Source organism: Bubalus bubalis, chromosome 10 (assembly GCF_019923935.1).
Source record: "Bubalus bubalis isolate 160015118507 breed Murrah chromosome 10, NDDB_SH_1, whole genome shotgun sequence".
Classification (NCBI taxonomy): domain Eukaryota; kingdom Metazoa; phylum Chordata; class Mammalia; order Artiodactyla; family Bovidae; genus Bubalus; species Bubalus bubalis.
Window position 1 is genome coordinate 5,008,029 of NC_059166.1, and position 24,719 is coordinate 5,032,747.

The following is a 24,719-nucleotide window of genomic DNA, read 5'->3' on the forward strand; positions in this document are numbered from 1 at the left end:
TTATTTAGAGAGGGTTTTTAAGCAGATAATTACATTAAGATGGTCATTAGGGTAGGTGCTAAGCAGAACTGGGCAGCAGAGGACGAGATGGTGAGATGGCATCATCAACTCAATGGGCATCAACTCGGGCAAACTCCAGGAAAAGGCCCTGATGCTGGGAAAGATGGAAGGCAAGAGGAGAAGGGGGCAATAGAGGAAGAGATGGCTGGATGGCATCAGCAACTCGATGGAAATGAGTTTGAGCAAACTCCAGGAGCTGGTGAAGGACAGGGAAGCCTGGTGTGCTGCAGTCCATGGGCTTGCAAAGAGTCAGAGATGACTCAGTGACTGAACAACAGTTCTTTGTGTACCAGGCTAATAAAGTTTTTTGGGGAAAAAAAAAATCTGGAAAGCCTCTTTGCAGTGGGCCCAGCAGGTTTCTGGAACATCTGATTGCTACTAACAAATAGCCTTTTAGCGAATTAAGTGTCAATGAATCAGAAGCTTATGGATCATGTTTTAGCTGAAACAAACAAAGGATCCAAAATTTATAAGAAAAGGTGCTTGGCAAACTCTTTATAATCTGTTGAACCCAAGCATTTGAAAAATAGTTTGATTAATTTTGCCAACTCAAGAACCCTGCCAATTTTCTACTGTCCCTAAGTATTTACTAGCATTTTTCCAGATTGGATTTCCTATCCATATTTCTAAATGTTCTTGGCCACCCTGCCGATAATTATTTGGAGTATCTCATACGCATGGGGGTAGGATGCCTCATTCTTTGAGAATCAGTCCAATGTTATACTAACTTTATATGGTTTTACAGCTCACAAAATTCAAGAATATCACTTCATTTCACCCTCCCAGCTGTATCCTAGGGTCACTCCATTTATCTCCTCCCACAGATTAAAAAAACTAAGGCTCAGAAAGGGTAAATAACTTCATCATAGCTGTGTGCTCAGTCGTGTCTGACTCCTTGTGACCCCGTGGATGGCAGCCCCTCATGCTCCTGCATCCATGGGATTCTCCAGAAGAGAATACTGGAGTGGGATGCCATTTCTTTCTCCAGGGGATCTTCCCTACCAAGGATTGAACCTGTGTTTCCCGCGTCTCCTGCACTGGCAGGCCAACTCCTTACCACTGAGCCACCTGGGAAGCCCTTTCATCGTAGCTATCTGATCAAAAAATGCAGAACAAGGATGACTACCAAGGCCTCCTGATCCCAAATCAACACCATAAGAATGCAGAGTGCGCTGAGCTCTCAGCCTGCTCTTACCAAGCTCTTTCTGGGGAAGGAAATCTGTGAGACTCTTCCTGGAGGAAAAGGTGCTCTCTGAGAAAGCAGACGAGGCCCCCCAGAATCAGGAGAGAAGACTCAACCTCAGCCCGTGGCGGTAACTGGCCCCCACCACGTGTACTGCCCTCTGCCCCTGCTTCTGTTCCCACCACGTCAGTCTCCCCAGGATATTTGCTGTCTACCCGGCCCCTTAAAATACAGATACAATGACTCGTCACTGGGTAACTAACAGAAAGCAAAAGGTTTCTGGTATAAGAATATGCCTGTGAAAGAAGTCAACCCAAGTGCCAGCTATGAATTGAGACAGTGGTGTTGTCAACAGAGATATTCCACCTGCAGTCAGCTAACCCACTGAATTACCCAAGTTCTGTATGTGGAGGAAGTGACAAAGTGATGGGTCTGCTTTTGTAACACCTCCCAGCTTAATATTCAGCGGGTTAATTAATGTTCTGTTTACATCCCACTTCCAGATCATTAATAAAGATGTTTAATAGAGCTGAACTCAACACCTGTCTGCATGCATAACACCCCACCAAGTGTCCCTCCCTCAGACGTGGCCCTACCCTCTGCCGCCAGGACCCAACACCCTGAGAGTTCTCATGTTTAAAACTCCCAGAAGTGCCTATTCTGTGTCCTGACACCAGAAATGGGTTGTGCCGGGGCCGTCTGGGGCACTGGACAGCCTGCCCACTGCTAGGACTCATTCTGCCAGAGAGACTGAGCAGCAACCCAGAAGTGACCCCCCAGCAGACCATCCCTCAGGGGCCAGGGGGCAGGTGGGCATGTAACTCAGGAGCCCCACCTTCAGGAACCCCTGTAAGATCTCAGGTCAAGAGAAGATATGAAGGAAAATGGAAAAACTGTGAAGACAGGGGGATCACCCCCACCCCAGCAGCATGACCTCGATCCTGCCCAAGACAGTCCCTAAGGGGGACTATCCGCATACAGTCCTACAGCCACGGAGCTGGCGAGGAGGCCACACTGAAGACCCCTGTGTCCCTGGTGCTCATGGCCGGGTGTCTGCAGCTGCATGGTCCCTGGGTGGGCAGGAGGGGGTGGGGCTGCAAACTTGACAGGAACTCTGATCTCTCTCTCGGTCTCATGCCCGCATTTAAGACAAGGACACTGAAGTTCACAAAAAGTGAAGCAGCTTATCCAAGGTCCCAGCCGGGGGCTCTCCCACCTCCCGTACTGCAAACTGTAGGTCTTTAAGGTGCATGGAAAGTGTAACGCCCCTTGTGCTGCCCAAGAGGTAAGTTGGATAAATAGCAATTAATGAAGGATCACACGTCAGGCATTTACCTATTTTAGGAAGTGGTTACTTGTCTCACCGTCTCATTGAATGAATAGTTACTGAGCATCAGAGGTACAAGGCAAGAGGTACGAGGCTAAGAATCCAAGATTGAAAAGCAGGCAGTCCTTGCCATCGAAGAGCTTGCAGTGTGATTGGGAAAGAGAAGTAACACAGAACACGGGCCTACAAACCACGTGGATGACCACCCCACTCCCTCCGTGGCTCACTTGACCACCCCACTCCCCTGGTGCTCACTTGATCACTCCACTCCTCACTGACACGCACCAGGGTCCTCTGTTGTTGGGGGACAGCAGAGTCCTGTACCTGCATCAGGTGAGTCCAGACTGTGGGAACTGTGGCCCAAAAGGCAAATGATGATTCTCAGAAGAGATTTTGAACAGAATCCATCACAAGGGTGGAATTTTACAGCTTACAAGAAAACTTATGTATCCCCCTCAATTCTAGCTTAAAGGTACGATCTTCTGCCTTTTACCATGGCTTCCCTGATAGCTCAGCTGGTAAAGAATCCGCCTGCAATGCAAGAGACCCTGGTTCCATTCCTGGGTTGGGAAGATTCCCTGGAGAAAGGATAGGTTACCCACTCCAGTATTTTTGGGCTTCCATTGTGGCTCAGTTGATAAAGAATCTGCCCGCAATGTGGGAGACCTGGGTTCGATCCCTGCGTTGGGAAGATCCCCTGGAGAATGGAAAGGCTACCCACTCCAGACCTGGCCTGGAGAATTCCATGGACTGTATAGTCCATGGGGTCGCAAAGAGTCGGACATTACTGAGCGACTTTCGCTTCTAACTTCTGATATCAGACATAGTTACCACGTTAATTTGCCTTAAAGGCGATGGAGGGCTGGAGCCTGCCAGGGAGGAGGAGGGTCCAGACCTTTGATCATGCTTCTGACCCATAGAAGACGGACTTAAATGGATGCAGGGTTGCAGGACGCTCACAGGTCAGCACTGATGAGCTCCGGGGGCGAGAAGGCCGCAAGGCCTCGGGGCTTGGGCAGGAGGTGGGGTGAACATCGGGGGATCCTGTGTGGCCAGAGCTGTGGGGCGCACCCTGGGACTGTCCTGGACCATCCCCCAGTCCCGCCTTACATGGTCTGCATCAACGCCTCCCAGCCACGCTGCATGTGCCGGCCCCTGGGGAAGTGAGGCTGTGTGTCAGGCCTGGTCCTGGTGTGATGAGTACCTGCTGGGGACCACATCACTTCGAATCCTCACCCAGAGCATCTAGCCCGGGGGTGCTCCCTGTACCGTCCCCAGCAGACCCGCCCCGGGCAGAGGAAAGCACCCCTTCCCAGCCACCCCCACTCCCTCCAACCTGAGCCACCTCCGGGCCCAAGGGCCTCCTAACCCTCCTCTTGCCCTCCACTGGGCCTGGAGCCAGTCCACGGCTGCTGCCATGGTGGTCCCTCGCCTCCCTGTATCCCCACCCATCCTGCATCCTAGGCTCTGACATCAGTGCTGTGACGGTGCACAGAGGCTGCTGCTTCACCAATGGGCAGCTGCGAGCGCCCGGTTGGCGGTGATGCCAGGGGCCGGGTCTGCCCACCCTCAGGGCCCCGCCTTCTTCAGGCACACCTTGAGCCAGACTCACAGGCGGCTCCAGAGATGCTGTGTCCAGGGAGGCCCACGGAAATGTACATAAATCCATCAAAACGATGGCCTACAGTATCCCTCACACCCGCCTCAAGCAGCTGACGTCTCTGCATTGTTGCCCAAATCAGAGGGCATTCTGTTTAATGCATTGAAAGCAGCATGTGGACCTGCCCACCTGTCTGGAGACTGGAAGCCCCTGCTAGAAAAGACAACTGTCCTAACACCCCTTCATGTGTCGCCCCCTCCATCGGCCCCTGGTGACAGGTCCCAGCTGAATTCCACTGAAACTGGTGATGGGAGGAATTCTCCATCAAAGCCTCTCTTGCAATAGCCTTTGGTCTTCCTTTCTATAATGAGAAGCACTGGAGATGAAAGAAAGAGAGTTTCCAATCTGTGCTGCTTTAAAGCCTCTGTGTTTTGGTAAATACACGTGTGCTAGTCGCTCAGCCGTGTCCAACTCTGCAACCTGTGGACTGTAGCCCACCGGGCTCCTCTGTCCATGGGGATTCTCCAGGCAAGAATCCTGGAGTGGGTAGCCATGCCCTCCTCCAGGGGATCTTCCCAATCCAGGGGCTGAACCCCAGTCTCCTGCACTGTGGACAGATTCTTTGCCATCTGAGCCCCCTGGGAAGGTGTGGTGAGCATGTGGTCTCTCCCAGTTTCCTTGGAGGGAACGATCCATAGACCCAGGGCCTCAGAGCTGGGGTGCCTCAGGCACTCACGTTTCCTCTCAGGAAAACTGCTCACATCAGCGCTTGCACTCACAGAGACCCTGTTACCACAAGGATTTGTTTTAAAGGGAAATATGCAGAGAAGGAGTAAAGGAGAGCCTGCAAGGAGAACATGAGGCCAGGTGCCCGGCCCCCCAAAATCTCTCGACTCTGGGGACCCAAACTCAAAATTCACAGACACAGCCTCTGAGCAAAGGCTTCCCAAATGGAAGTTCAAAGACAGGAGACTTCCTCTTGGGTGTTTCTGAGCTCAGCAAAATGGGAAGGTCCCAGGGTCCTCAAGGGGAAGATCAGATCCTAAAAGACCTCGCTCCTCCTGGACACAGCCTGCCTGCCAGGCCTGTAGCACACAACTGAGTCTCCATTTCCCACCTGATGCAAGAGCTCCTGTCTGATGAGGGGCCGCAGGCTCAGTGTCAAGGGGAACTGCTCTATGAAAGCTCATTCAGCCAGAGAAATTAGTGAGCTGCTCAGGAGCAGGAAAAAAAGCAGGCCCAAGCAAGCTCCTGATTGGTGACTGAAGCTAATGGGAATTGATAAATTGCTTCCTGTCCCACTGGGCAAGGCATCTACCAAATCTGAGATTTCAGTCATATGAGAAATTACTTCTGCAATTCAGTCAGCAAGAGCACACAAAACTGTGTTTTTTTCATCTTATCAGAGTGTGACAAAAATCAGAAAATGCGTAGCCTTGCAGCAGTAACGTATGAATGCACAAGTCATGAGAAGCCTTGGTTGGAGAGTCTGAATGTGTGAAGGCCGCCTGTGTGTCTACAGGGCTCACCTAAGAGCACGGGGTCCTCAGATGGCTGCAAGGTGGCTTTTGAGACCCCATTCATTTTCCTCCAGACGGCGCAGGCCCACTGCCCAAAGCCCTTTGCTCTGGGTTCCAGCCTTTCAAAGTTGTTCTGAGGCTCCATCTTTAGGAGAGAGGACCTCCCAGGTCAGAGCCCAGGACAGGCTTTGCCTCCATAGCTTTGCAGAAAATGTGCACGCCAGTCCCCTGATGAGCCCCTGCTGCTCTGTGGGACTTAGCCGACAGGATCTGTGCCAATCATCACATTTTCTCCCCAAAGTACCGCCACCAGACACTCCTGCAATCATAAGGCTGAGGGGCCAAAGGCATTTTGTGTCCAGGGATGGACAGCCAAGTCAGAAGGTAAAGAGCATGACCACATGAAAACAGGTAACATTTGCCAAGCACTTATACATGTCAAACACCAGTCCAAGCTCTTGTGTGTGTGCGCTCAGTCACTTCAGTCATGGCTGACTCTTTGAAACCCATGGGCCATAGCCAGGCTCCTCTATCCATGAGATTTTCCCGGCATCTGGAGTGGGTTGTCACGCCCTCCTCCAGGGGATCTTCCCAACCCAGGGATCAAACCTGAGTCTCCTATGTCTCCTGCATTGCAGGCAGATTCTTTACCGCTTGAACCATCAGGGAGGCCCCAGTCCAAGCTATTACCTGTATTGATTCATTTAACCATTCTGCAACCCTTTGAGACAGGGGACATTCCCATTCTACAGATCGGGAAACTGAGGCAGGGGAGGACTGGGAGTGGCTGGAAGTCACCCCCCTGGTACGAAGCAGAGCCTGGATACAAGCTGTGTCCCCGGCCTGCAAACCCGCTCCACACAGTGGGCTCAGCCAAACGTGCTGATTGGCCAGCGTGTTCGGCTTCTCTCTCTTTCCCTTTGGTCACTTTCTGGCTCGTATTTGGGAGGTTAGGGACAGGGTCTGATAGATGGGTCACACCAGCCCCCAAGGAGGACACCTACCCAAGAAGGAAGGCTGTTAGAGGACCGTGTGTGAGAGGGGAGCGCCTCCTGGGGCGGGGAGATGCCAGTGTTGGTCTCACAGCAGCAAGATGTCACCTGGGCTGTGGGATGCAGGACCTGCTCTGCTGAGGGCTGGGCAGGGGAGATGTCCTGCTCACCCTCTCAGCAAGTGGACATCTCGGGAAGGCACCCTGTTGCCCAGGCTAGGCTGCGGTCCACGGACGCCAGTGTTCCCAAGAGTCTCTGCATCTCCTGAATCTTCACGCAAATGAGATCTTTCAGGTCATCTCTTGAGTTGGTAAAAAATCAAGGAGAAGATTATTGTTCGTCCACGGTTTAAAACCTGAAAATGAAACAAACTCTGAGCTGATAAACTCAAACCACAAGACAGAAATGTTTAAGGAGAGAAATTCAGAACTGAGAGATTAAAGGATGTCACAGTTTCTAGATGCATCTAGTTTTCAAATTTGGAAGGGATCATAAAAATTACTAATCTGGCTTCCTCATTTTCTAGATCAAGACTCCGAGGTCTGAGGTTTAAAGTAAATCCTCTGAGCTGGAATGGAGCAAAACCAGTCTCTGAGCTCAAGTCTTCTGCTGCAGATCCATGGTTATTTTCACTCCACCTCATGCTCTCAAATAAGGCCCAGCATTAGACCAGGGCTCATGCTTTCTGAATCACTGCTGTTTTCTCTAAGGAATAAGATATGCATTACCAACTCTATGTTTGTTGAGGGCTTCTCTGGTGGCTCAGTGGTAAAGAATTGCAATGCAGGAGATGCAGGAGACATGGGTTCCATCCCTAGCCTGGGAAGATCCCCTGGAGGGGGTGAATACACTCCAGTATTCTTGCCTGGAAAATTCCATGGAAAGAAGAGCCTGGTGGGCTACAGTCCTTGGGGTCATAATGAGTCAGACACGACTGAACACACACACACAAACATACACACACACACACACACACACATATTTATTAAGGGATTATGGTGTGCCCAGCAGCACTAGACACCATGAGGGGGAAATATTTGTGAGAAGTATAAAAACATTATACATGTAATTTTACCATGTGTTAATCTGTGTAACAATCAGAGTCAAGATACAGAACACATCATCACAAGGATCCCTTGTGATGCACTTTTATGGAACTAAATACACATATGCACATACACACACAACTGTGTGCTTGTAAAACTGAAAAATCTGAATAAGGTCAACTGATTGCAGCAATCAGTTTCGTAGGTGGAATGCAGTTGTGCAAGACATAACAGCTATATAACACTGGGGGAAATGGTTAAGGGGTGTATGTATCTCTTGGTGTTATATCTTACAACTGCATGAGAATCTACAATCATCTCAAAATGAAAGCTTTAGCGTGGCCAAAATACAGGTCACTGACAACACCAGATGTTGACAAGGACGCAGAGCAACAGGCATCCTCATTCATTGCTGGCGGGCACGCCAAGCAGCACGGCCACTTGGGGGGCAGCAAGCAAAACTAAACATACTCTTACCATATGATCCAGCAATCACACTCCTTGATATTTACTCAAATGAGTTGAAAATTTATGTCACACAAAGCCCTGTACATGAATGCTTATAGCGGCTTCATTCATAATTGCCACAACTTGGAAGCAATAGAGATGCCCTTCAGCAGGTGAGTGAATAAAACAACTGGATTCATGCAGACAGTGGAATATTCAGTTCAGTTCAGTCGCTCAGTCATGTCTGACTCTTTGCGACCCCATGGACTGCAGCACACCTGGCTTCCCTGGGGTTCCATCACCAGCTCCTGGAGCTTACTCAAACTCATGTCCATCAAGCTGGTTATGCCATCCAACCATCTCATTCTCTGTTGCCTCCTGCCTTCAATCTTTCCCAGCATCAGGGTCTTTTCCAGTAAGTCAGTTCTTCACATCAGGTGGCCAAAGTTCTGGAGCTTCAGCTTCAGCATCAGTCCTTCCAATGAATATTCAGGACTGATCTCCTTTAGGATGGACCGGTTGGATCTCCTTGCAGTGCAAGGGACTCTCAAGAGTCTTCTCCAACACCACAGTTCAAAAGCATCAGTTCTTTAGCACTCAGCTTTCTTTATACTCCAACTCTCACACCCATACATGACTACTGGAAAAACCATAGCTTTGATGCAGCTATAAAAAGAAATGAGTTATCAACCCATGAAAAGATATGAAGGAACCTAAAATGCATATCATTAAGGCTTCCCAGATAGGATGAGTGGTAAAGAATTCTCCTTCCAGTGAAAGAGATATAGATTTAATCCCTGGGTGGGAAAGATCCCCTGGAGGTGGGGCTTAGCAACCCACTCCTGTATTCTTGCCTGGAGAATCCCATGGACAGAGGAGCCTGGAGAGGGCTATATAGTTCATGGGATCACAGAGAGTTGGACCCTATTTAAGTGAATGTGAAAAGGCTACATATTACATGATTCCAATGACATGACATTCTGGAAAAGGCAAAACTATGGAGACAGTGAGAATATCAGTGGTTGCCAGGGACTTGGGGAGAGGAAAAGGGATGAACAGGTGGATCACAGAGGATTTTCAGAGCAGTGAAGCTCCTCTGTGTGAAAACATGGTGGTGAATACAGGTCATTGGACATGCGTCCAAACCCACAGAATGTACACCACCATGAGTGAGCCCTAACGCCAACCGTGGACTGTGAGTGATGACGGGTCAAGGTGGGTTCATTACCTGTAACAGATGTTCCCTCTGGTGGAGGGTGTTGATGATGGGGGAGGCTGTGCATGTGTGGGGGCCAGGGGGTCATGTGAAACCTCTGTAGCTGCTTCTCAAATTTGCTGTGAATGCAAAGCTGCTCTAAAAAATAGTCTTTTAAAAAGTATATGACTTAAGTATCAGCATTGTAATGACCTGAAGTGATTTTGTATCGACCATCTCAATTTACTAGCGGAAGGGCTCCCACCATTGATTAGAGGGAGGGTGATTACCGTGAACCTCGGTCTGGGATGCATTCCATGGACGATGGACAGACGCAGGCCGTGGACAGGTCAGCGGGGCCCTGAGGACAGGGCAGGAGGTGCAGGGAGAGCCAGACTCCAAGGACACGGTGGGAGAGGCCTGAGCGAGCGTTGAGCAGAATGGAGCTGGAGGCTGGGCAACAACGGGGAGGCTTTTCCGGCCACTGTTTAGAAGCAGCTGGTGAGAAGCCTGGAGGAGAGATCGGGGAAAGAAGGATGAACACGAGGTTGTGAGTTTTAACTCAATTCCAACGGAAGTAAAAACAAGGAATCGCTAAAGCGTGGCGCGATTGTTTTCCAACTGCTAAATGTAGAACCCTGATTTCACAGAAAATCCTCCAAGGAGACCGACTCCATGACACAAATGCCAGAGAGTTTCTTGGTTTAGCGTGGGAGCGTCTCCCCAACCCCACACAGCCTCGAGTGTCCTCTGGTTCAGCATCCCGAGAGCACGCAGGGCTCAGAGTCGGGCTGGGGACGCCCCTGCCCAGTCCCCAGCGAAGTGACGGTGCAGGAGGTATTTAGATCTGCTGAGTCCCATCTCTGTCTTTTCTAAAACGAGGGATAATAACCCCGTTCTCACAGGCCAGACAGGCCACGTGGCTAGACACGACTCTGGCTGAACTGAGCGCAAGGACCGCAGGACGGAGGTTTCACCTGGGGCTGACAGTCAAGTCACCTACACGTACACAAACGTGAGGCCTCGGTCTGCAACTTTCAAATGGAATGAAATAGAAGACGGTGTGGAGATCATTCAGTTCCACTGCTCCATTTCACAGATGAGAACACCAAGGTGACAACAAGGTCAGTGTAGGTGAAAGAAGGAGGAGAAAAAAGGGTCCATCTGGGTGGTTCTGGCCTTGTCAGTAAACAGGAGCTCAGCTCATTGTGTGCATTTAATAGTCTCTCACTTTAAACAAGAGAAACATTTTCTCTGGGAGCAAAAGGAGAGCACAAGATTCTGCAAATATGCCCACTGTTTTTTCCTTCCTCACATCAGAGACTCTACTCAACATGCGGGACAAAGAACTGATTCGTTTGTAGCGCTAGTGGTAAAGAAGCCTCCTGCCAATGCAGGAGACACAAGAGGCAAGGATTTGACCCCTGGGTCAGGAAGATCCCTGGAGGAGGAAATGGCTATCCGCTCCAGTAATCTTGCCTGGAGAATTCCATGGACAGAGGAGCCTGGAGGGCTGCAAAGAGTCGGACACGACTGAGCAACAGCACACACCTATTGAACTTTATTCATATTTGGATTCTTTCTATTGCAAAAGGTTTGAGGCAGCAATAAAAACTCAGACACTGAGCTGAAAGCACTGAAAACTAGGCAAAATCAGAAACAAAGGATAAAAGAAGTGAATGGGGTGGCAGGACAACATGCTGCCTGCTGAAGCATACCAGCGTCAGCTACAGAACTCATTCCTGAGCTTCCTAGTAGGCCACGCAAGTCAGCAAGCACAGCAGAATTCTCACCGTTCAGTGCTGGTGACAGGAAGTCACCTGTTTCTGTGCCAACATAAATGAAGCCTCTGAAATTAATGCAGCAAGTGCTTGAAGTGAAAAAGTCACTCAGTCGTGTCCGATTCTTTGCAACCCCATGGACTGTACAGTCCACGGAATTCTCCAGGCCAGAATGCTGGAGTGGGTAGCTGTTCCCTTCTCCGGGGGATCTTCCCAACCGAGGGAATTGAACCCACATTGCAGGCAGATTCCTTACCAGCTGAGCCTCCAGGGAACAACTACCAAACTGAGCGCCTACTTTGTGTCGGGCCCTGCATGGTGACACTATCCTCTCACGTAATTTAATTGCCTCATTGACAACAGCAACACCACAACATCAGAACCCTCCAGATGCGCGGCCGGGGGGACCTCAGGCTTGAAACCCGGGCTGTCTGCAGGAGGTTTTGCAGGAAGCCCCACACTCGCTGTCTACTTCATGAGGAAGGAAGGAAATCAATTCACTCGGGCACCCTCATGCATAAACAAATAAATGCATAAATTCATAACATTAAAACCCGTGCTCTGGAGCCCACAGCGTTTGGTTTGACTTGGAAGGCGACGAGGGTCCTGGCTGAGAGCCCTGAGCAGGGAGGGACCTCGGGGCTGTGCCCACATCTGACCGATAAGCAAGCCTGCAGATGTGTCTCCTGCATTTATTCACCTCTTCCTCTCCCAGTGCTGCCGCTGTCCTGGCTCAGCACTTCTCAAGCTCCCGAGTGGCTTAGGAGCCGAGGTCCTGTAGTGGCCTTAGGCTGGAGCTGAGCTGGTGGACCCACGCAGCCCTCTGGGGTCAGACTGTCTGCTCCAACCCGGGCCGTGTATGCGTATGTTACTAGCATTGACCTCGGGCCCGGAGCCTGAGTCTCTGAGCCTGGGGATGGGGTGACAAGGACATGGGGAGCCCCTCTGGGGGGCTGCAGGCCTGTCCGCCCAGAGCACTTAGAGGCCCGCACGTGAGACACACTCTGCGAGCCAGCAGGGCCGCCCCAGGCCTCACGCCTCCCCTGCCGGGGTCAAATCTGAGTCAGGCAGCCTGGCCAGAGGCCCCGGCTGCTCCCGAGATGGCGTCACATCCCTGGAGGGTCTTCCGGCTGCCCAGACCTGCCTCCCCGGCCCCTCCTCCCGGCCCTGCCCTCCTCCCAGCCTGAGATCCCCCCCGGCCGGCTGGTGCCCCCAGCTTTTCAGCCTTCCCCTGCGATCTGCTGGCTGAAACACTCCCATTGGGGACCCCGAACTCGTCCAGGAGATTCAGCCCACCTCCTCCCGCTCTCCCAGTGTTCCCACTAGCCCAGCCCCTGACCCAGGCTACAGGGTCCCCCCAGCACTGAAGCTGTTTACCCCGCAGCCCCCAGGGCACGTCCCCCTGCACGTCTGTCCACTTGCCCCTTTGGACGACGACTCCACACTGGCCGCTCACCTGGCATGACGTTTACCTGGTGAGACGTGCACGTGGACACGGCAGCATGGGGGCTCCCCGTGGCCGCTGTAACAAAACAGCACAGTGTATTATGGGGGGCAAAGGCTGATCACGGGGATCCCTGGGCTAAAGCCCAGGGGTGGGCAGGGCTGGCTCCTCTGGAAGCCCCCAGTCTGCTTTCCCACATCCAGCTCCCAGCTGCCCGCAGCTGGCACCCCCCCAAAACTGTTCCTGCCCTCCAGTCCACTTCCTGTATCAGACCCTCTTGCCCTCCGTCTTGGCAGGACCCTCGAGTGCACTGGGTGCCCGCATCACCCAGGACCACCACACTGTCTTCGACCCCTGCTCCGTCACACTTACCACATCCCCTGACCACGTGAGGGGCCACGGTCACAGGTTCCGGGGTCAGGATGAGCACAGCTCCCACCCTGCTTAAGCAGGGATGACGGGTAGGAGGGCAAGTCACCATGTCACTCGCTTCGTTGAGAAGGTGCCCCTAGAGGACGGCTCCACGGTGCAGGGGAGGGTGCCAGGCAGACCCGGGGAGGGGGGGTTGGGCACAGGGTACTGGGGGATGGGTGGTCAGCAGTGAGGCCAGAGGTGGCCCCACCAGGAGCGGGTGCAGGAGGCAGGACAGGACCTGGGGTCCCGGGGGGCCTGAAGGAGTGGGGAGCCCTGGAGGAAAGGAACCCCAACCTGCAAGTCCCAGGTCGGCCCTGACGACAGACCCGCGTGACCTGGGCAGGGAATGAACAGCGGTGTCAAGCAGGACGCTGTCAGGTCCCCAGGAACAAGCGGTTCACCTCCAGGCACAGCACCCCCACACCCCAGCCTGCACCCCAGGCGGTGACACCCACCCCGGAATCCGGGCAGCTGACCCTGATCTGTAACAAGAGGACTCCACAAGCCCGCCGGACCCCCAGCCCCTACAATCCCCCCCAGGATCCCCATCTCCACATGGACCACGGGCAGTGGGAAGCAGTGGTGGTCTACGCAGGGACTGCGGGGGCCCTGTAACATCTGCCCCTCCCCTGCCGGCCACCAAGGCCCTGAGGATAATTAGTCCCGAACCCAGGAGCAGATTGATCTTACACTAGGGATACTCCATCACAGGCCTCTTCCGATAGAACTCATTTAAGAGAGGGCAGGAACACTCCCAAAGGACAATTAATAGGCTCTCCATCTTGGAGTAATTTCCAGCAGGTGCCACAGCCAAAGGCATGGCCCCTCCCACTCCCTGCAGCTGGCGGGGTATGGGGTGGGGGCGCAGGTCACCCTTAGTGACTTAGTCTGAACAGGAAGGCTGCATCCTATGGCTTCCATGGGTTCAGAAAAACACATTTCATCTTTCCAGCTCCACTGAATTCTTCCCACCCAAAGCCCACATAGGTCCTGGCATCTTCTCAGATACACCTCAATTATGCAAAAGAAGAGCTTATTGCAGGCATTATAAACAGCACCAGACAGGCGCCCAGGGATCCAGTCTGGCTTGCAGGAAAGTGATTGGTGCCAACTGACCCACCACAGGCCTGTAACCTCGGGGGGTCTGAAGGGGTCCCCCATGTCCTCGTAAAAAAAAAACAAATGGGCCAAAGAACTAAACAGACATTTCTCCAAAGAAGATATATAGATGGCTAACAAACATGAAAAGATGCTCAACATCACTCATTATCAGTGATGATAATCAAAACCATAATGAGGTACCATTTCACACCGGTTAAAATGACTGTCATCAAAAAGTCTACAAAAAATAAATTTTGGAGAGGGTGTGGAGAAAAGGCAACCCTCTTATACTGTTGTTGGGAATGTGAACTGGTACAGCCACTATGGAGAACAGCGTGGTGATTCCTTAAAAAACTGGGAATAGAACTGCCATACGACCCACCAATCCCACTTCTGGGCATACACACCGAGGAAACCAGAATTGAAAGAGACACATGTACCCCAATGTTCATCACAGCACTGTTTACAATAGCCAGGACTTGGAAGCAACCCACATGTCCACTGGCAGACGAATGGATAAGCAAGCTGAGGTATACATATACCCAATGGAATATTACTCAGCTATAAAAAGAACACATTTGAGTCAGTTCTAATGAGGTGGATGAAACTGGAGCCTATTATACAGAGTGAAGTAAGTCAGAAAGAGAAACACCAATAAAGTATATTAACGCATATTTATGGAATTTAGAAGGTCAGTAATGACGATTCTATGTGCAAGGCAGCAAAAGAGACACAGATGCAAAAACAGACTTCTGGACTCTGTGGGAGAAGGCGAGGGTGGGATGATTTGAGTGAACAGCATTGAAACATATATATTACCATATGTAAAACAGATGACCAGTGCAAGTTTGATGCACGAAGCAGGGCACACAAAGCCGGTGCTCTGGGACAACCCAGAGGGGTGGGGTGGGGAGGGAGGTGGAAGTGGGGTTCAGGATGGGGACACATGTGCACTCGTGGGTGATTCATGTCAATGTATGGCAATAACCTACACAATATTATAAAAAATTATCCTCCAATTAAAATGAATTAATTAATTTTTATAAAAACCCTCTGATAGGCAAACTGAAAGGGGCGGGAAGAGAGAGTTGGTAAAAAAAAAAAAAAGAAAGAAAGAAAGAAAAACGAACAATCTTTTTATTTTTTATTTTTTAACTTTTACTTCAGGAGCATTAGGAGCCCAAGCCCAGTCTCAGCCTAACCCCAGCACTCAGCGGGGCCTGGCTTGGGTCCAGCATATCCTCCAGGCCTGCAAGCAGACCCCCGACCTCCTGGACGAGGCGTAGAGCTGAGTTCCTCCACAGCAGCTCTGCCAACACCTCGGGCCAGGTCATTCTCCAGTGGGGGCTGTCCTGGGCATGTGGAGGGCATTCAGGGGCCCCTTGGTGACCACACTCTGGAGACCAGCAGCACCCCCACCCCCAGTACATGTGTGTGCTCAGTTGCTCAGTCATGTCTGACTCTTGCAACCCCACAGACTGTAGCCCACCAGGCTCCTCTGTTCATGGGACTCTCCAGGCAAGAATACTGGAGTGGGTTGGCATTCTCCTGGGGATCTTCCCGACCCAGGGACCAAACATGGGTCTCCCGCACTGTGGGCAGATTCTTTACCCTCTGAGCCACCTGAGAAGCAGTGGCAACCAAAACAGCCTCCTGGCATGGCCCATGTCTCCTGGGGGCAGAGCACCCCAGTTCAGAACCACTGGTCTGAGGGAAAGAGAAGGGACACAGTGCCTGGTGGGACTGCAGACCCAGGTGACGTGTCTAGAGCTCAAGGATGTCGGGGTGGGGATGTTCTTGGCCAGCATTTCTGATCTGGCTGCTTCTACAGATGCTGCAAGACGTGAGGGAGAGGGGGCAAGAGTGCCCCGGGAGAAGAACCCACGTGGAAGGGCTGGGCGATCCAGGAAGGCACCATCAGATCCTTGCAGTCCAGCCCACTGTCCTGTCATCAGCGCACTCCCTGCAGAGACGAGGCCTTACCAGGACCAGAGACCAGGTCAATAGACACCCAGAGATATGTGCTGCCGCAGCCTTGTAGGTATCAGCAGACTGGGGACCAGGCAGCTGCCCGTCAACAGGGCACCGGCTGAAGAAACCAGTCACAGTGACATTCTGTGAAGACGTTTCCAAATGCACCAGATCTGTAGATGCTGATGGGGGCTGGACCCCGAGACAGACTTGAGAAGAGCAAGACGCAGTCGTGACCACGGCCCGCCTCCACCCCTGGAACACGAAAACGTGAGTCAGAGTCCATGAATGAGCAGAGCCTCTCTCCTTTAACTGGAGTCACTTCTGGAGGGCTTTGAGAGTCTTCAGCAGGAAGGAAATGGTTGCCGGTCTGTATATCTGTTCCTACTCTGAATATTTTACAACGTACATGCAGGCTTTTCCAATAAAATACGTGTGATTCAAAAATACAGATTTTTTTACATTGTTGTTGTCCAGTTGCTCAGTTGTGTCCAACTCTTTGTAACCTCATGACTGCAGCTCACCAGGCCTCCCTGGCCCTCACCATCTCCCAGAGTTTGCCCAAGTTCATGCCTATTGAATCAGTGATGCCATGCAACCATCTCATCCTCTGCCGCCCTCTTCTCCTCCTGTCTTCAATCTTTCCAGGCATCAAGGTCTTTTGAGTCAGCTCTTCCCATTAGGTGGTCACAGTATTGGAGCTTTAGCTTCAGCATCAGTCCTTCAAATGAGTATTCAAGGTTGATTTCCTTTAGGACTGACTGGTTTGAGCTCCTTTTTTTAACATACAGATATGCAAACCACACTGGACATTACACATCTAAAAGTAAGTGTAATCTTGGTTGAAGAATAAAATGCTAAGAACCCCCTTACAATTTTTCTTCATTCTTATACCAATTTGAATCCTTCTGAACAAAGAAGTTCACCCACAAGACAGGAAAGTGATTTAGATCTTTAAAAAGAAAGCGCTTCAAGGTGACCCAGGAAAAGGCAATTTAGCTGAAAGTAGTTGGCAACTGAGCTCAGCTGGCAGAGCCCTGAGGTCTCTTGCCTTTAAATTTAATGTACTTTTTAAGTCCTTGGTGCATGCTAATTCTTGATAAACAAAGTTGAAACAGTTGGTGAGTTTTTATGTGACTATTATATTATCATGAATGCTTGTTCAGGATTAATACACAATGACACAATAAACAGAAATCTGCTAACATCCTTTGACTAGAGGGGGAATTTCTACCAACACCATGAATGTGCTTTGCTGGAGGTGGGTCTGACAAAGAAGGGGCAGGATCAGATGAGCATGCTGCAAAATTGATAAGTCCAAAGATTACAACTGTCTATTTATTCGTTTTTAGTTCAGGGAGTAATGTAACTGTGTAGTGTAATGTAACTAGTTGCCTGATTCAATCTCAATTTCTTCCAAAGTACTAAAATAGCAATCTCTCAATATATCAACTGTCATATTTTCTGAGCCTAAACACCATCCTTCAGGTGCTGCTAAATCACTTTAGTCGTGTCTGACTCTGAGACCCTATGGCCAGTAGCCCACCAGGCTCCTCTGTCCACGGGATTCTCCAGGCAAGGATACTGGAGTGGGTTGCCATTTCCTCCTCCAGGGGATCTTCCTGACCCAGGGATCTTTTATGTCTCCTGCATTGGCAGATGGATTCTTTACCAGTAGCACCACCTGGGCAAACACCATCCTTCAGGCTGATGCCAAATCGATGGGTCAGAAGCTAAGCAGATAAAGACTTATTCATGACAAAGAGTGAAAGGTGCACATTCGAGTGCAGTTCTGTGACCATAGTGCTGTCCGCTCTCTCAAAGGTTTGGATAACTTAAAATGTCACCAAACTTTCACAAAATGATTGACTCTGAACACTCAGCTGTGTATTTTAAAGTGTGCTTGGAGGGCTGCATCCCAGAACATTGTTGTTTATTTTGAAATGGGGATCCCACTCTGGAGTTTTCTGCTAATTTAGGGCTTATGCTCCACAACCACTGGATATTATGAGATGACAGTGTCCGCTCTTGATGCTCAGTTTCTCTGAGAAGCCCAGAATCCTGGTGGTGCAACATAGCAGCTTATTAAAAAAATAAAAATGTGTCCGTTTCTACTGCTGTGCGTGGACATTTAATCGCATGACCTGTTTGCCAGGATGCAGTTTTAAGATGATTCTTCTACGTCAGCCTTTTGGCTCAAACCCAGAAAAACACAAGCTCTGCTCCTCAAGCTCATCTCGCAGTCACCATAGCCCTGGTCTGTTTTTTCCCCTACAGGTCAGGGCGGATAGTTCCTGGTTTTTCAGATGAGGAAACCAAGGCTCCAGATGGCTCACCTGAGACCACACTGAGCCATGGCTGAGGTGGGCCTCCCGCTGGGACAAGGGATTCATGTGTGCCCCTCACTGAGTTCAGCTGACTCGGTATCCAGAGCAGATACCATCATCTCATATTATCTGGCAGCCGTGGGGGCATGAGCCCCTAAAGAAGCCAAAAAGTCCAGAGCAGGATCCCATTTCAAAATAAGCAGCAGGGTTCTGGGATGAAGCCCTCCAAGCACACTCTAATGCTGTGCATCAGACCAGCACTTGGCCTGAGGGTGAGGCCCCTTTGGAGAGACAGGGTGTCCCGTCCTGTCCCGACAGCCCGGGGCTGAGGACCCTGGAGGCAAGGTGTCTGACCATCGATTTGCCAGCGTTTCCCCGCCCACCTCGCTGGCCACCCCGGCAGCATCTGTTTTGCCAGAAAGAGGAAGAAGGCTGAGGTCGCTGGCCTGACTGCTGCCCTGATGCTCTGTGGTCCCTTTAGAGCTTGGGGAGGGGGCGTGAGGGCCGCCACCCCCCACGTCCCGGGGGTGAGAGGCCACTGCCTCTGGAGAGGCACCGTCCTGTTTTTCTCCCACTCTTGCAACCCACGTCGTGGGCAGGGTGGCCCAGCGCCACACCCAGGGCCCTGCTTCTCCAGGCAGACCTGTGGGGTGCTCGGGCCCTGTCAGACGATGACCCTGTTGCCTCCTTTCCTGTGTTGGGGATAAATGAGGCCATTTAAAGAGTCCGTGCGGCATCAGCCCCACTGATGAGCCCAATGAGCTGGAACCACAAAACAGATCACAAGTTGGTTTTAAGTCTCCCCAGAGGGAAAGGCAGAAGAAATATGTTGAACATTGGTTCTCTTGGTTTGGTCTGGAAGAAATTTTTATAAGGAAAAAGGAACTAAAGCCAGCCTCATCCCTTTTGCTTCCTGCTAGCCAGCCCCCGCCCCACCCCGGGCAGGACCCATCCATGAACTTGGGCACGTCTGGAATCCTTCCAAGATGCCCAGCCCCGTCTGCTCACAAAGTGCTGACCGACCACTCCATATGCTGCCCATGGGCACGGGGGCTGAGGCATGGCACACTTCAGTGCAGGCCCACGTGTGTGTGCGTGCTGAGTTGCTCAGTCGTGTCCGACTCTTTGCATCCCTATGGACTGTAGGCCACCGGCTCCTCTGTCCATGGGATTCTCCAGGCAAGAATACCGGAGTGGCTTGCCATGCCCTCCTCCAGGGGAATCTTCCCAACCCATGGATGGAACCCACGTCTCATAATGATGTCTCCTACACTGGCAGGTGGGTTCTTTACCACTGTGCCCCCGGGAAGCCCATTTCCCCAACTTGTGACTCGATTTTGAGAAACCTCTCCCTACTTGCTGTCTGGCCCTGCTCTTACAGGGGTCGCCGGGCTCGCTGCCCACCCTGAATAATTGGTTTCCGTGGTTCACTCGGCTCTCACCTGGCCAGACTTCCACCCATCACATCCATGCCATTCAGGCTGTCACAGCAAGAAGCCAAACATCTCAGCCAGGATCCTTCTTGGGCCTGAGTGCCCTCCATCCTTGAACCGAGCCAAGAGGGTGCAGGAATGCTGAGGAGGCCACAAGCTGGCGAGGCCACCGTCACCAGGGTGTGGCCTGTGTCCTTCCTCTCTTCTCTGCTGGGCACACATGCATGCATGTGTGCACACATACACATGTGTACATATGTGTGTGCTTGAACGCAATACACACCACGTATATACACATGCACATATGCACACATGCCTAAGAATACAACCACACAGCACACACATGCAAACAACACACACATCACTGGCACCACTTGCACACATGCACCTGTGCGGCAGATGCGAATACACACATGTACACACGTGTACACACATGTGCACACAATACACACCCCACACACAGGCCCACACATGCATGTTTGCTGCTCTCCATTCTAAGTCAGGTGTGGCAAGCCTACACAGTGTTCCAGTCTGAAACCAACCCTGCCCAAAGGCCCCCGAGCTGGCTGACATTGTCCAGGTAAGCCACTCTTCCCACAGGGACAGAAAAGTCTAGTATTTATTGTCCAAAATAGCCACGGCTGGGCTATTTTCCAAGCATTGAAGTTACTTGATTTTTTTCCCATGGGGTTTAGAATGTGTTGAATAAATGAATTGATCTAGTTGCACAAACTCTGGCAAGTGACACCCACTTCCTGGGGACACCTGTGGGTGATAGAAACAGGCTGGCACTGCTCATCCACGTGTGTGGCTGAGCTCCCAGCGGTCTGCCGATGCCTCACGATGGAGTTCTCATTGACAGCTCTGTATCAGGTGCTGGGATCAAGGCACCTTCACCTACAAAGTACCACTCCTTTTACCAATGTGAAAATGTGTGCAGCAGCAGGCAACAGGGGCCCAGCTCCCCTTCAACCATAAACCCTAAAGGTCAAGGTGCCAGTGCCTCCCCTGGCACAAGCTTGTCCAACCCCCAAGTCACTGCCTTTCCTATACTTACTGCCCAGACCTGCCCTTAGGGACCTTATCTCTCCTACAAAGTTGTGATCATGAGAGTGGATGGGATGAACAAAGCGGAAAAAGCTGGTGAGCACAAGGAACTCAGCCTAGAGACACCAGCCGCCAACCACAGCAGAACTTCTAAGTGGGGACAAGTCCAGCTCTGGTGGGGTCTGACTCTTACACCCTTTGGGAGATGCTCTTTAAGGAAACAGGCATAAATAATAAATATAAAGTTAGGAGTCACTATGAAGATCTGCTGGAAAAGGGATAGGCTACCCACTCCAGTATTCTTGGGCTTCCCTTGTGGCTCAGCTGGTAAAGAATCTGCCTGCAATTCGGAAGACCTGGGTTCAATCCCTGGGTTGGGAAGATCCCCTGGAGAAGGGAAAGGCTGCCCACTCCAGTATTCTGGCCTGGAGAATTCCATGGACAGACGAGACTGACAGGCTACAGTCCACGGGGTCACAGAGTCAGTCACAACTGAGCGACTTTCACTTTCATGAAGATTTATGAATATGTAGATTTTGAATATGGATTTAGAAAAGGCAGAGGAACCAGAGATCAAATTGCCAACATCCATCAGATCACACAAAAAGCAAGAGAGTTCCAGAAAAACATCTACTTCTGCTTCATTGACTATGCTAAAACCTTTGGCTGTGTGGATCACAACAAACTGTGGAAAATTTTTCAAGAGATGGGAATACCAGACTACCTTACCTGCCTCTTGAGAAACCTGTATTCAGGACAAGAAGCTTAAGAAAATCTGTAATAAATGTAGATAGTGTATTAAAAAGCAGAGATATCATTTTGCCAACAAAGATGCATATAGTCCAAGCTATGGTTTTTCCAGTAGTCCTGTACAAATGTGAGAGTTGGACCACCACAAAAAAGGCTGAGCACCAAAAAATTGATGCTTTTGAACTTTGGGGTTGGAGAAGACTCTTGAGAGTCCCTTGGACTGCAAGGAGATCCAGCCAGTCCATCCTAAAGGAAATCAGTCCTGAATATTCATTGAAAGGACTGATGCCAATGCTGAAACTCCAGTACTTTGGCCACCTGATGGAAAGAGATGATTCATTGGAAAAGACCCTGATGCTGGGAAAGATTGAAGGCAGGAGGCGACAGAGGATGAGATGGTTGGATGACCATCACTGACTCAATGGACATGAGTTTGAGCAAACTCTGGGAGACACTGGAGGAGAGCAAAGCCTGGTGTGCTGCAGTTCATGGGGTCTCAACGAGTCAGACATGACTTAGCAACTGAACAACCACACGAAGACTGAAGTGTAGTTAGAAGAGAAACAACAAATCACTGGAGCGTGGAGTCTCTTTCTTTTGGGACATCCTGAACCAAGTGGTCCCTAAGGCTCACGGAAATGCCTCCTGACTGAAGCCAGGCTTTACTCCACTCCCGTGACCTCAACCTGGCTTGGCCAGCGCTTACACGGCCAGTCAGTGGTGTCTTCACAGTAAATCCAACTCTGCATGTCTTTCAGGGACTAGGCTGTCGCCCTGCCTGCATAGGTAAAGAATGATGTCAACTTAAGCAACAGCTGGGGTTATCCATCATTTTAAGGGTCCACCTGCTGGCTTGAGGGGAGGAAGTGAAGTCAAAAAAAAAAAAAAAAAACCACCTACATTTTTATTAAGTGAACCAAATTGAAAATTTGAATTCTAAATTCTGAAAAGTAGGTGAAATCATTGCTGGATTAGTGCTTGATATTTATCCCAACTAGCCCGTAGGTCTTCGATAGCCTGGGTTTGCAGGGCAGTGGACTGGCCCCCAGGTGGACGCAGCTCACCTCTGCTCTGATGGCTCAGGCCCCTCCGCCAGCACCTTCCTCTCCCAGACTGCCAGATGGTTCATGAGGACCACTCCCCTGTCCTGACTCTCCACCCACCTGCACTATGATCCTCATAGTGCCACGTGGATGATGGTCTGTCCACAAGCGTCACTGCAGAATGCTCCAGAAACCTATGCCAGAGCGCTCATCCGCTCCCCCTAGACTACAGCATAGTGGGTGAAATGCCCATGCCCTCCCCACAGCCTGGCCGCCCGCAGCCCCTGGGACATGCACCCCTCCTCCACCTCACCTCTGACCCCTGCACCTGGGCAGATTCACTCCCATGACCTCAGCGGGATGAGGGTCCCTCCTCTACCGACTCATGTGACGCTTACTTCCACCACCTCCTGGCGACTTAGACCACAACTACACAGATGCAGAGTTCACCGGACCTCCCGAGATGGCCAGTTTTCCAAACTCAAGTTTCCCGGAAAACCTAGGATTCTGGCATGGGGTAGGGGATGAGTGTAAAGAAGATAAACATGCTTTTGATACAAAAGAGCTATTGAAAACTGCAAATTTTGAAAATCATTTATGAAAAAATGTGTTCTTTTGAAGAGTGGCATTGGGCATCTGGAGGTGCCCGTGTGAAGGTTCTCCGGCAACTTGTTCACGCTTCTGGTGTCGAGGTTCCGGCAGCAGAAAAGCAAGAGGGATCGCAGCACGGCCCCTAAGGTTCGTCCAGAACTCACAGGGGTTCGGTCAGTTCAATCGCTCAGTGGTGCTCAAACTCATGTCCATCAAGTCGATGATGCCGTCCAGCCATCTCATCCTCTGTCGTCCCCTTCTCCTGCCTTCAATGTTTCCCAGCATCAGGGTCTTTTCCAAAGAGTCAGTTCTTTGCATCAGGTGGCCAAAGTATTGGAGTCACAGGGGTTAGGTGAGTTTAAATGGGCACATGGAGGCACTTGTAAAAAATAATAATAGAAAGTTAATTTGGGATTTTCCTGGCAGTCCAGGGGTTAAGACTTCTCACTTTCACTGCAGGGTTGGTGGATTTGATCCCTGGTCAGGGAACTAAGATCCTGCGTGCTAAGTGGCCAAAAATATAATTTAAATAAATAAGCAAAGTGTTATGGCCTGGATTAGAGGGAATAAACACTCTCTATCTGCCCCCTCTTACCTACAGCAGTTGAGTCATATTTACCTTGGGGAATAAGGCCTGCTGAGAAGCCAGGCTTCTGGAAGGGGCAGCTCTCAGACACCCAGACACATCAGCTCTCCCCCACGTGGCTTCCACCTGGGGAGTCACGCTGCAGCTTCTTGGCTGTGAAAGGCCCATCTTCACACAAATGCCCTCCTGCTTCCAGCTGTATCCATTCCAGATTTGTCTGAGTAAGAACCGCTCGTGCTGGTGGCTCCTTGTCTGCATTTTATCAGCACTCAGTCTCAGAGAAGTGCTTCTCTTCCACTCCCTCCACCCCCAGCCTACCAACAACTTCAAGTCCTGTCCATTTGCTTGAAATTTCCAACATTCAAATCTTCTCTAAATTAACAAACGTACTTGAACGTGTAAGGGTGGGGCTGGTCTTCACATACGCTCTAATCAGAACTGTCCATAGGACAGCATGCTTTGTTTGTGCAACCTGAAAGGTTCCACCCGGGTGACTTGATCGAATGTATTTTTAAAGGTAGAACAAGAGATTCTTGGCTAGAAGGACCAGAGCAATAACTTGTTCACCTTGAAGCTACACAGAACGGGCCCATGGTGCCTTCAGTCTGCCTCGTACAGACGCACAGCACGTGGGAAGCACCCTGCACTAGTCTCCGTCAGCACGTGTCACGGCCCCTTCACCCTCCTCCCAACCTACTGCAAGCACCATCTACCGGGCCTCCCAGCCCAAACCTTGCCTCCTCTCCGCCATATCCATCCTTTCTACATGTAGTTGTTTTTAAAACTCTTAGCTAAAGTAGCTCAAATAATAAAGAATCTGTCTGCAATGCAGGAGACCAGGATTCAATCCCTGGGTTGGGA